Genomic DNA, 12270 nt, shown 5'->3' with positions numbered 1-12270 from the left:
ACATCGTAGTTTGGCTTCAACAAAGTTTTTAGTTTAGTTTTTAGTTTAGTTTGTTTTAGTTTGTTGTAAGGATTTTACAGTTAAAAGAAGCAAAATAAAATTACGCCACATGCCCACCATGACAAAGATGTGTATCAAAAGTAAGGGGTATATAAACTGCACGCTCCCCCTATAAATCATGATGTGCTTCGTCGAAAACGTAATAGCGGATTTTCTATTGCTAGTAGTCACTTGTAACTGCTATGTAGAGAACAGGGCCGGTGTTAACTTGTGAGGGCCGGCCCAAAGCACGTCTGAGGTACAGCGGCCCACCGGGATAATGCCCAAAATCACAGATTACCAGTCCGAGCCTGGTCATGCCGACCGAGGCTGTTGTGTTTCCCGCTTGTGGTCTCGTCACTCCCGGAAGGGGCAGTGCTGAAGTAAGTAGCTCGATACGGTTTACATGCACTAAGTAGCTCGGCAGAAATCGCATAATCTAGGTCGTGTAGCTCGATTACGAGAAATCAAGTTCGGTTCAATTTCAGCCGAGCTAAGGTGTTTCCATGGCATTTAGAACTTCGATTTCAGTCGAGCAACGGCAGAAATTCGATTTTCTCTATGTGCATGTAAACGCACTGATTGGCTTTTGGGTTGGGCTGGGATAGGCGTCCTCCACCCTGAAACTCCGCTCCAGTCCAGGTGGTGGCGCTAATGCGTCCAGTAGCTGCTTCTCCAACCACCAGTAAACATTGGAGAAGAACAAGACGCTGCTCGTCTGAGCCGCTTTAGTCCCTCGAGTTATAAAAATAAAAAGCGTTATTGTGTCTGGCTCTGAGGATTTAAAACCCTGAGGTAAGTTAAACTGAAGGTGTGCGGTCGAATCCCAAATATATCTCCACTTTACTGTTTTAGGAACTCCGTTCAGTATGAAATAATGCCGTGTGCACCCTAGATAGTGCACTATTTATCCACTCAGGAGAGAGTTGTAGTTTGGCTAACCTGTTTAGTTGTATATTGAAAGTATTTAAATCTTCACTTCAAGTTCATTTCCATCGCTTTCTTTTTTCTTCTAAATTGCAACTTCCTCGCAAGTCACCAACACTTCATTATAAAAGAAAGACAGGATGAGGTGAAAAATGAAATTTTGGCGAAAATTTCATCGTAGCATCTTAGCAAGTCATAGCAAGTGTACGGTTTATTTCTTATAGCTAACAGATATTAGCATACTTAAATTGTAAAAGAAAAGTGAAATCATTGAAGCTAGATATTGTTCTGTCGTTATTCCGGAAATGTATTTAATTTTTTATGGTCGGTGTGTTTATATAAAAGCATGTTTAGCCGCGGTAAAAGCTAACGCAGTGACTGTGCTTTTTCTGTATAAAAACATTGAGCCAAGCTAACAGTGCTAACTGTGGTAATATGAATACATCTTTAACAAAAGTGAGATTATTGAAGCTAGATATTACTCTCCGGTGATTTTACAGTTGGTTTGTTTCTATACGAGAACATTAAAGGGCTGATGACACGTTTTTGACATCTTTGGTGATGTTTTATAACATAAAAAATAATTCCCGATGATCCATATATTAATTCACGAAGGCGCCTATTTTACAAGTTATGATAAAAAACGCGGCTATTTGGGCAAATTTGACGGGGCTGCAGCACCCAGGAGACGAAAGAGAAGGAGGAGCTATATGACGTCAGCGAAAGAACCTTCCTCCTCACTTACCAGTTTGTTGTTGATGCGGCAGGTGTTCACTTAATAATAATAATAATAATAATTATACGTTATTATAATATATAGTTATTATGCCTTCGCGTTGTGTTGCCGGCTTTTGCTCCAAAACCCACAAGGATGGGGTAAGTTTATTCAAGTTTCCCAGAGATCCCGAGCTGCATGCGAAGTGGGTGAAGCAAGTCAGGCGCACTCGTGACAAGTGGGAGCCCTCACCAACATCCGTCCTGTGCTCTGAACACTTCGATTTGGGTTGTGACACCCTTCCCAGCTTAAAAGAATCTCTTGGGTGTTCAGTTCAGCACAAACGTGTGTTGCTGCCATCAGCAGTGCCTATAGTATTCCGGAGGGGGTCTACTAGTAGCTATGCCGGATCCAGCAGTCGCCTGGGACAAGGCGACTCCTCCAAAGACAGTCCAACTGTCAGAACATGTGTTGAGAAAAGACGTAAGATAAAGGTATGTAGAGCTATAGAGTGCTCCGACTAGGGTTGGGCAGTATCCAAATTTTGATACCTTTAAACTGTCTCTGTGTTTTCCCGGGGTATACGGTATTACCGAGAAAAAAATAATATTTTGTTTCGGCCTACTGTGTAACGTGCGCCTATACCGGCGGACCTTGTCCAGACCTGCGCCTATGCCTCAAATGTACTATTTAAAAGCAGCATAGCGAATTATGTGCATTGTGGTATGGATTAAGCAGCAAAGCGAATTTTGTGCATTGATGAATGGATTAAGAGATATTTCAAAGCATCACGCAACTCTTCCTTCATCTTGAAAATAGCATTCAACTGTCGTTTACACATGTCTGCGTTGAAACGCCATTTGCAGCACTATTTCACCTGCTCCATCAAAAAAAAGTACACGATGAGCAGGATCATACCCTTTCAAGCATGGGAAATAAAAAAAAGAAAAGAAAAAGAATCAACCAACACCCAAGTCCGTTTAGACTGCGCGATAAACCATATTCTTCAGCGCAAATGAGGCGAACCTAATTCAAATGCGTGATAGCTGCACAAGGCAAAATCATATGGGCCCACGTCATGCCATGGCGGGGAAATTAATAATCAAATGGCCTTACCTTGCTTAAAACGTTGTCTTGATCACATAACTCCTTACAGTTATTCCACTTAAATCCATACAGTTTAACACACCCAACAAAGATAGCAAGCGCATTGCTAATTCCCACCAGAAACCGAACGGTTTACGCTACGATGTTTTCTTCCGTTTCTTCAGTAGATGACATTTCAAACGTTTATTACCCACATCTCAAGTGTCATACGTTATATTATTTTACCTTGTTGTTACTCATGTAACCTACTCAAAACACAACTCATTGGAGAGATCTCGTGGAAGTGGAGTACCCCAGGCTATGGTGTGCCTTAGGGGACATATTAGATTTTTTTCGATTTTGCGCGGTCATTTACATTATTGCTGGCTCTTCCTTTTCGTTTGGTTTGAAACCAAAATACTGCCACACTGCCGATGTTGTATTTTTTTTTTTTTGCCACTAACTCGTTATCTTGACTTGCCATCTTTCAACCGCGGTCTCAGTCTCTTGCGAAGCTTTCTGTCAGACTCCCAATGTCACGCAGGGTTGCCATGGTAACGACATAAACAACCCTGCACGCGATGAGAACTTCTTTAGGAAATTGATAGAATTAGTGAAAATACGATCACACAGTTATTCGGGATGATCTTCAATTTATTATTTTATATTATGACCTCATGTACTCCATATTTATTTAGATATTATATATATTTTTTAAAATGACGGTAATGAGACCGATACCGTTGGTACTTTTGGATACCTCGGGATACCTTCTTACCATAATACCGCCCAACCCTAGCTCCGACATGATGCTAAAAATAGTAACCATGCGGTCTGTGCGACCATCTTGGAAGTGACTCGCTCCAGAGCGCTCATAGAGTACACATCATAGAGTACACATTCATGATAATCATAAAGTCGGCGTGATATCAGTCATGTATTTGCTTGTGAAAGCTTGCACTGTCTTCGATGGTGTTGGATTGTTTGTTTACGTCGTCTTAGTACTAATACAAAAAAAACTGATCTATGGGTATGGGCATCATATCGCCTAGTCTTCCTCCTCACTTGCTGGTTTGTTGATGTGACAGATTTGTAGTAGCAGTTGTAGTATTTTGCCTTTGCATTGTGGTCTCTTATTGCCAAGTTGAAAGAATTTGTTTCTCAAAGCAAACACTGAGGGAAAGCTAACTTAGCCAGACAAGTAGGCTACAGATTGTCATTTGCTTACGCTGATGTAGGTTATCAAATATTTTGCTTCATTCAAGGATAAAACTAAGAAGCCATAAACTAGAAGACATACCTGCCAATATTATCCTAAATGTATCACGGATCAGGCATAGTCGTAAGCTTATTATGTTAGCCATTTGCATGCTCCATTAGGAACTATGTATTCAGTGTAGCATATGGCTTACATGATCTAAGCAGTGTTTACACATGCAAGACAACAATACACAATATTAAAATATTGATTCCGTAACATTTTGAACAAATACGGGTTGACCTACCAATCCTTGTTATCCAACCTTGTGGTGTTCAATGCTGGGCTGTCTGCCTGTCCGCTGTCTATCTTGGAGTCGGAATCGGAGTCGCTCTCAGATTGCACAGTAACAGGTTCAAACCTGTACGGTTGGATGCACCCGTGTTTGTCATCACTTGATTCTTCCGATCTATCCCACTCACAACACAATTCTAGACTCCCAGAAGAGGAAGAGCTAGAGAGTTCACCGGCGTTTTCATGCACCATTTCCATTGAGTAGACAGCCAGTGAACCGCAGCGTGTTCTTCCGCTGACGTCACAACATGGCCGCGAGCCACGGACCCAGTTTTCTTGCGCTGTGCAATTAAAAGTTGGATATTCGCGTAACAACAGCTTCTTTTCACGTAATTATAACAGAAATCTAACATGTTTGCCATGTTGTATAGTTTATTTAAGAAATTGCATAGAGTCATGTTCATGTGATCAGCCCTTTAAGCCGAGCTAAAACGCTAACGGAGCTAATTGCCTTTGAGCGGCGTGCAAACAGCTGCCATTGTTGTCAAGAAAAGCTAATGGAGCTGACTGTGGTAATATGAATACATCTTTAACAAAAGTGAGATTATTGAAATTCAGCCTGTAGACATATTGAACAAAAATAGACAGGACATACGAGCCAACATATAAAGACACAACACATTGAAATACACTGAACATTGAGAGAAAAAAATGAGATGGAGTGAACCAAAGAGAGAGAGAGAGAGAGAGAGAGAGAGAGGCAGGCTTAAGGCCTCTGCATGCTCTTGCGACAAGGCTTTTGCAGATAGCTTTTCTCAGACAGTTGTAATTTATCGTTGAGCGGGGAGTAATAGGCGTACGCGATGGTATTCACCGCCACAACGCAAGGGGTGCGAAATCGCTAGGAGTAGTTGGTGGGTGTGGTTAGTGGAGTGTTTATCCTCCGGTTACTTATAATGACTAGAACTGGAGTCGTATAGATGTACGTACTTCCTCGATCAACCGCTCTTTGTGCTGCTCCATCTTCGCTCGTGTTTTTAAAAATGGCGGTCGTGAAAGAAACCAAACCGGGAAAGTAGGGAAGCGGAAGTGCGTGTACAGCGGATGTAGAGTGGACCAATCAGAGCCCTCTTGTCTGCGAGGCTTCTGCGGTGGTCACAGTTTTTGGGAGGTGCGTGCAGAGCGTCTGCGAAGGTGGGGGGCTACGCAGACGCCATCTGTGAGGACTGCGTTGTCAGCATAAATTGGCCTTTAGAAAGGGAAAAAGATGTGGAGACAGAGTTCGATGCATCAGAGCCAGTACAGTAAGTTAGGGGGAGAGAATGGTGACAAAATTACAATCAAGATAGATATTGGCGTGGGGTATGAGCTGCTATAACCAGGTTCAAGATTCAAGATGCTTATTTGTCATATACACAATAACAGACACAGCGCTTTATTATTGGGTAATGAAATTCTTATTTTGCAACTGGGTCATTCCATGTCAATTCACACAAATGCCCAAAACCTCCCCAGTGACACCTCTTCAATTTGCCTTATTTTTATTTTCTTAGTGCCTTATGATGTCAAATGAAAGAATCCAAAATTTTAGCTTCCTAGCTTCGAACGTTTTTTGAGTCATGGCCCTTCAAAGTTTGGGTGCCATGCCCACTTTTGGGGTCTGGAAATTGCGCACTTAATTTGCAAGCATTTTTGGAGGCCCATATTTTTTGTTCTAAGGGGGATATAGACCTGTAAATTGCTATATCTATGTATTCTGGCCCTGTCTATCAGATTCTGCACCTAAAAATAGCACAGGTTTACTAACTTTATAGATATTAACCCCTTAAAAGTGGATTTTTTTTAATGACAATTTAATGACAATAATCCAATAAAAACTTTGATTATCCAACTCCTTCAATATAAACTAAGCATTTGTATATGGTACTATTTTTGCATATTTTCTGAAAAATCCTAAGTCCGGAAAGTAGGTCAACTGTTTTGACTGCCTATTCATGATTAATGTAGGGGCAGTTGGTGTTAAGTGATCAATCTCATTAAATCAGTCTCATTGAATCGGTCTCATTAATTAATACTATTAATTTTGATGCTTAATAATAAATTACCAAACAGCTAAATTATGGTATATTCCAAATTATTATGATCACTTACCGTATTACATAACTCATATGCACCTTGGAATTCTTTTGAGATTGGGCTACTTCAAAAATATTAGGCACAACAAATAAACACACAGTTTCAATAATAATTGAATTTATTACAACAAAGATAAAAATGAATAATGGCAGTTGAAATATATACAAATATGATATATACTTGAGCGTGTATGTGTAGGGGGAGGTGACCACGTGTTTCGAAGTAGAACAAAAGTTAGCTTTAGTTGCTAGCTAAGGTGTGTGTGTGTCCACGTGGTGGAGGCCTAGCTTGGTTGCTAGCTAAGACAAAGGAATGTTATCTAAGTAGAACAAAGGATTAGCTCTGTTGCTAACTAAGGTGTGTTTGTGGGTGTGAGGCCTTGTGACCACGTGGTGTAGGCCTTGTGGCCTAAACAAAAGGTTAGCCTAGCTTGCTAATGAGACAAAAGAATTAGCCGTGTGTTGCTAGCTAAGCTAGCTTATAACACTACTAAATCCACTGAAATCTTGATGAGGTCAAAATATGTGTAATAATGAAATTAAGGGTTAGAAGGGAATAGAGGAAAGCATGCAAAAGCCTATCTATTAAGCAATTGAGAGATCAAAACAAAATAGAACAATCAATTCAACACCGAGTGTTTGCAGTGTACACAAACAATTCCTGAGTTTAATTCATACTAAAGCTATACAATTAATACTAAAGCTAATTCCTAAGACTAGTTTTGCCCAATTGCCAGTTTCTTACTTCAGTATCTTGCTCCCAGTGCAAGATTACAGAGATGTTCCGAAACTTTGAGTCCACAGGAGCGCATGAGTAGCTTCTGTAGAAAGCAGAGAATTCTTGGTCCGACGCTTCGTAGTTCGTGGGAAGAAGGTCTCTGATCAAACAATGTGCACAGCGCTTTTAGTTAGAAGGAAATCCGGTCACTTCTAACTTTTTAAATGAACTGTTTTTGGCGGCAGTTCGTAACGTTACTATAATAGACAAACAAAACCGGCTGTAGCTCAACCGAGAGAGAGATAGCATGATTTAAGTAGTTCTACCGTGGCCAAGGGTAAACAAAAACCGTGTTGAATCGTTTTCTTGGGAGAAAGACGTCTTTATCTTGGGGGCTCTGACGAGCGGTCCTCCTTGTGTCCGTGTGCTTGAGTTCACACGGAGCCAAAAGAGGAAGTCGGAAGTGTTGCTCAGTTACTTATGCCTTCATTATGTGCCGTAGGTGATCCCGTCCCGGCGTGACGTAGGCCATGGTGGAAGTGGGTTGATGGGATTTGTAGTTCTTAGGCGGACTGTGGTTGCGTCACTTATAGATTCATGTAGAGCCACTGATTTTCCGTTTCAAAAAACAGCAAATTCCGTTTCGGAGGATAGTGAATTCTATTTCAATTCCGTTTCAGATAATTTGATATTTAATTTAGAAAAAAACTAATAAAATTTAAAAACTGTGACATTTAGCCCACTTTGTTATATGTTACAATAAAATTATATTTTATTTGATGTTTATATCTTTGATTTTGCTACAATTAATAACTCGTATGCTTTTGCAAATGCTTTTTTTTGGCACTGAAAACTAGGTTTAAGATTATTTCAAGTACATTTTAACATATGAAGTTATTGTTTCAGGTATCTGGTGGTGGGGAGGCTTCTGCATAGCTTTATTGTGGCTGTTTGAATGTTGCTAGCACCAGCCTCTTGTGCTCGAAATGTAGTTTATATTTAAAGAAGCCTCCCCAAACTTGACAGCCAGAGACCTCTGCCCTCTCCCCAAAGAACCAGCGCAGGCAGGGCCCGTTAGCCCCGCGCCTTGGGACGTAATTCGCCCTGAGGCGAGCCGCGGTGCTGCGCTTCGGTTTCCTTTCAATCCAGGGCTCCAGCCCGACTTTGGACGCCCGTAGCTCGGGCAGGGGAGGTCCCAGCCGCCCCAAACTTGACAGCCAGAGACCTCTGCCCTCTCCCCAAAGAACCAGCGTGGGCACGGCGCGCCAGCCCCGCGCCTCGGGACGTAATTCGCCCCGCGGCGCTGCGCTTAGGTTTCCTTTCAATCCAGGGCTCCAGCCTGACTTTGGACGCCCATAGCTCGGGCAGGGGAGGTCTCAGCCACCCCAAACTTGACAGCCAGAGACCTCTCCCCAAAGAACCAGTGCTGCCAGGGCCTGCTAGCCCCGCGCCTCGGGATGTAATTCGCTCTGAGGCGAGCCGCGGCGCTGCGCTTAGGTTTCACTTCTATCCAGGGCTCCAGCCCGAATTTGGACGCCCGTAGCTCGGGCAGGGGAGGTCCCAGCCGCCCCAAACTTGACAGCCAGAGACCTCTGCCCTCTCCCCAAAAAACCAGTCCTGCCAGGGCCTGCTAGCCCCGCGCTTCGGGACGAAGAGCCACGGTGCTCGGCTTTAGTTTCGTTTTCCCATCGGTGGCTCCAGCCCCACTTTGGACGCCCGTAGCTCGGGCAGGGGAGGTCCCAGCCTCCCCAAGCTTAGAATGTGTAGATTCCATTTCTGACAATAAATTCCGTTTCAGATGCATAATTCCGCGATTTCCGTCCGTTTTCCGCGATCGCAGATTTTCAGTCCCTCTACTCGTGGAAGAAGTGACGTAGGTCAACGCGGAAGTTGGTTGGTGGGATCTGTAGTTTCTTAAAGGGACTGTGGCGTTGTACTTACATTAAGGTAGTAAAAGCACACCCATATAGTGATTTTAATCATGTGATGGTATCGGTGGCATTGTGAAGCGCCTGGTTGCCCGAGCAAGTCTGCAGGCCACTGATGATGATCACATTCTCACTGCTCAACAGATGTATCAATGGGCAAGCAAACATATTGAGAATGTGAAATTCTTATTTGTTACCAGCGAGGGTATCTCTCTTCATGAGAAAGAGTTCGAACTTGATGGCAGGTATTCATCAGCCAAGGCGATATCTGGTACTCAGTCTCATCACAGCTTCATACCTATTTCCAGTGGAAAACTGGAGATGTGGAAGATTTCTCAGGACTTGACATTTTCCATTGTGTCGGTGGGTGCCTCTGATGGTACTGATTCTACTGCAACCCCAAGTCATGCTTGTGATGGTGCAGAGGATTTCAGTTCATATCAGCCTGGGCAATATATTGCTTGTGTGTATGACAACAACTGGTATGTGGCAAACATTGTCGACCGTTCTGATGAACACAGTGCGTTTACATGCACATAGAGAAAATCGAATTTCTGCCGTAGCTCGACTGAAATCGAAGTTCTAAATGCCATGGAAACACCTTAGCTCGGCTGAAATCGAACCGAACTGGATTTCTCGTAATCGAGCTACGCGACCTAGATTATGCGATTGTAGCCGAGCTACTTAGTGCATGTAAACTCTATCGAGCTGCTTATTTCAGCACTGCCCCTTCCGGAAGTGACGAGTGACGAGACCACAAGCGGGAAACACAACAGCCTCGGTCGGCATGACACGTCACCTTAGCCGCCACTTTATTAGGAACACTTGTGTCTGGGCATGTATGCATCCATTTCCAATTAGTTGGTAGGTTATTAGCATGTTAGCAAGCGAACAGTTAATATGTTCACCATTACAGATCAACTTCAACTTAGTGGCCATTTTATTAGGAACACTTCTATTCGTATGTACAAACACTCTTCTTGTGAACACGGAACTGATAACTTTGTTTATACTCTTGAATAGCTCTTCTTCATGACGACAACCGGAAGTGTACCAACATGATGGGGCGTGTAGCGCCACCTGTGGCTCGGGTGCACAATGTGCCTCACACAATAGCTCGATTTCCTTGTGTGCATGTAGGATTGGATTTCTCTGGCACCCCTGCTGGGACCCTTAGCTCGATTACCGACAGCAGCTCGATTTGGATGTACATGTAAACGCACTGAATGATGTATATTGTCATTTCATGAAACGGTCAAACACGACTCTGTCTTGGCCTGCTGAAAACCGCCAAAATCCACCATGCTGGGTGCCATTTCAAGACTTTATATGTCGTGTAAATGCACCAGAGATTCAAGGTCATAGTGCTCGGCATTATAAACTTGTTGCAGTTGATGTAGAAAGAATTGAGACGCTTCTTCCAAAGTACATTCATGCTTAACTGTCAGTGTCAGTCAGCAAGCCTGGTCATGGTTTTATATTGAATTGAATCGTTTTGTGTTGTGCCTACATGTATTTTACAGCAGTAAATGGCGTCCATGCCTCATTAAAATTGTCTGATCTGATCACATGACTATTCTTAAGTAAGTGTAGTTTAAGTTACGTGTGTGTACAGTGTGCAAAGGGTTAATAAATGTAAACTGTCAGTTTATATATTCAAATATGTGTTCAGTGATATTATCCTTGTTTTAATCTTAGTATTTTATAATTTGAATGTGTTTTAGTACCTTTTGATTTGAATTGGCAGTTAAGACGATAGCTGACCTACTTTCCGGACTTCTCGGATTTTTCAGAAAATATGCAAAAATAATACCATATACAAATGCTTAGTTTATATTGAAGGAGTTGGATAATCAAAGTTTTTATTGGCTTAAAAGTTTGATAAAAGGTGTCTGTTGATAGGGTTAAAGGCTCATTCCAGTCATCATGTGCCCACATGGCCAACTAATGGCCTGAAGTAGGACGTACCAAATGGTAATTTTGTCCCGAAGCCATATTTGGGGCCCTCCTGTACCCCCACCAAACCTCTGAGTGCCCTGAAACTCTCTAAGTACACAGTAGCGTTCCCAAATATGATGATAAATCAGTTTAAACCCTATCAACACAAAAACTTTCCAAGATATGGACCCCTGAAATGTAAAAAAAAAATTTGTCATTAAAAAATCCACTTCTAAGGGGTTAATATCTCTAAAGTTAGTAAACTTGTGCTATTATTAGGTGCAGAATCAGATAGACGGGGCCAGAATACATAGCTATAGCAATTTACAGGTATATATTCCCCTTAGAACAAAATATATGGGCCTCCAAAAATGCTTGCAAATTAAGTGTACATTTCCCAGACCCCAAAAGTGGGTGTGGCACCCAAACTTTGAAGGGCCAAAATTCAAAAACCATTCCAGCTAGGAAGCTAAAATTTTGGATTCTTTCTTTTGACATCATAAGGCACTAATAAAATAAATATCAGGCAAATTGAAGAGGTGTCACTGGGGAGGGTGTGTGAATTGACATGGAATGACCCAACTGCCCGACCAAACTATGCTTACCAATATAAAAAGAAATATATGAAATATAAAGTGCATATGGAATGCAAAATATAAAAGTAGAATGAAAAATGAAGATAACATTTAAAAAAAAAGGGGGGGGGGAAACAAACAATGTACACATATAGAGGTAGATATACCGTGCAATGTCTTGTGCAAAATTGCTTCAAAGCCTGATGGAAATATAGAGGTAGATGGTGATTATAATCCATGGTTCAAAAGCCTGATGGCCTGGGGGTAAAAACTGTGTCAGTCTAGTAGTCCTTGCTTTCACACTCCTTTAGCGTCTGCCAGATGGTCGGAGCGTGAATAGTCTGTGTTGTGGGTGTGTTTGGTCCCTGATGATGCTCTGTGCCCTTTTTGTGACCCGGGTGTTGTAAATGTCCTGTAGTGGGGGGAGGACAGCTCCACAGATGAATTGTGCCATTTTAATGACACAATGGAGAGCCTTTCTGTCCTGAGTTGTGCAGTTCCCGTACCACACAGTGATGGAATTTGTCAGGACACTCTCCACTGTGCACCTGTAGAAGTTGCTGAGGAGTTTGGTGGACAGTCCAAATTTCCTCAGCTTCCTCAGGAAGAAGAGTCTCTGTTGAGCCTTCTTGATGGTCTGCTGTGTGTCCAGGTGAGATCCTCACTGATGTGAGTTCTGAGGAATTTAAATGTTTTCACCCTCTCCACCTGTGTCCC

General features: G+C 42.4%; 1 protein-coding gene across 1 annotated transcript in view; it reads left to right on the top strand.

The window, feature by feature from the left end:
• Positions 1-711: 711 nt before the first annotated feature.
• The window catches only part of LOC132883309 (histone-lysine N-methyltransferase PRDM9-like), a 73473-nt gene continuing 61914 nt past the window's right edge, over positions 712-12270 (top strand). Inside the window, exon 1 of the mRNA XM_060916765.1 lies at positions 712-834. The gene's annotated coding sequence lies outside the window, so the exon portion shown is untranslated. The remainder of the gene's footprint in view (positions 835-12270) is intronic.

This window comes from Neoarius graeffei, chromosome 1, assembly GCF_027579695.1.
Source record: "Neoarius graeffei isolate fNeoGra1 chromosome 1, fNeoGra1.pri, whole genome shotgun sequence".
In the NCBI taxonomy this organism is placed as follows: domain Eukaryota; kingdom Metazoa; phylum Chordata; class Actinopteri; order Siluriformes; family Ariidae; genus Neoarius; species Neoarius graeffei.
Note: the sequence above shows the minus strand (reverse complement) of the source record. Positions and strands in the feature narration are given on the sequence as shown.